This window comes from Trypanosoma cruzi (assembly GCF_000209065.1).
Source record: "Trypanosoma cruzi strain CL Brener chromosome Unknown tcruzi_1047053463557, whole genome shotgun sequence".
NCBI lineage: Eukaryota > Euglenozoa > Kinetoplastea > Trypanosomatida > Trypanosomatidae > Trypanosoma > Trypanosoma cruzi.
This window is the reverse complement of record NW_893270.1, coordinates 1-758: the sequence shown is the minus strand read 5'-3', so window position 1 is coordinate 758 and position 758 is coordinate 1. Positions and strand designations below refer to the sequence as shown.

Below are 758 nucleotides of genomic sequence, written 5' to 3'. Positions count from 1 at the left end.
CCCTGTCTGGCGCCCTGCCTGTGCAAACGGTTGGTGGCGGGCCCGCCCGAAAGCGCAAGAGAGAGAAAGAGAAAGAGAGGGCCGAATTGCCCGGAGGTGGGTTGTGGTGGGCGCACGCCGCTGCTGATGGAAGCAACCAACTCTTGTGCGCGAGGGCGCGTGGCCCCGTGAACGCGCTTGCGTGATGGCCAAAAACAAACTCAACAGGTCTGACAGCCGCCCCGCCCGCCGCAACCTCGCCGGCTGGCCCCCGCGCCTCCCCTCGCATGGCCAGGAAAGGCGCGTCTTGAGACCCACCGCTCCGTGACGCTGGGCGCTTGGGTGCATCGGCGCCCCGAGAAAGAGACACGCCGGTCGTGAAGCGCAGCGACCCTTGGGCCGGTGGCGCGCTGTCGGTGCCGCGCGTGGCGCCACTGCCCGGTTGCGCGAGAGTTTGCGGTGACGGTGCGCGCGTCGAGGCTCCCTCCCCAGTTCGGGAAACGATGGGAAAAAAAAAAACCAAAGAGGACGCGCACGGGTGAGAGATGCGGCTGCGACGCGTGATGAAATTCCACAGTTTCCTGTCAGTCTGACGACGAAAACGCGTGAGGACGCAATTCCCGACTCAGCTCACACTGAAGTGCTTTGCTTTACACCCCCATCTTTCTTTTTTTTTCTTTTTCTTTTTTTCTTTCTTTGTCCCTCTGCTCTCGCTGCGCGGTTTTGCGGCCCAGCGACGCGCACGCCCGCACACACACACACGCGCTACGATGGAGACA

General features: G+C 62.8%; 3 non-coding genes across 3 annotated transcripts, besides 1 other annotated feature; all 3 read left to right on the top strand.

Annotated features, from left to right (window-relative positions):
• Positions 1-124: 124 nt before the first annotated feature.
• Positions 125-214, top strand: Tc00.1047053463557.30. The gene has a single exon (XR_008254690.1). It is a non-coding gene; the product is annotated as a C/D small nucleolar RNA (snoRNA), TB11C4C3 (small nucleolar RNA).
• A 146-nt stretch (positions 215-360) lies between these two features.
• Tc00.1047053463557.20 lies at positions 361-432 on the top strand. Its single transcript, XR_008254689.1, has one exon. It is a non-coding gene; the product is annotated as an H/ACA snoRNA, TC11C4H3 (small nucleolar RNA).
• A 106-nt stretch (positions 433-538) lies between these two features.
• Positions 539-635, top strand: Tc00.1047053463557.10. Its single transcript, XR_008254688.1, has one exon. It is a non-coding gene; the product is annotated as a C/D small nucleolar RNA (snoRNA), TB11C4C1 (small nucleolar RNA).
• Positions 636-640: 5 nt separating this feature from the next.
• Positions 641-677: a microsatellite.
• Positions 678-758: the final 81 nt, after the last annotated feature.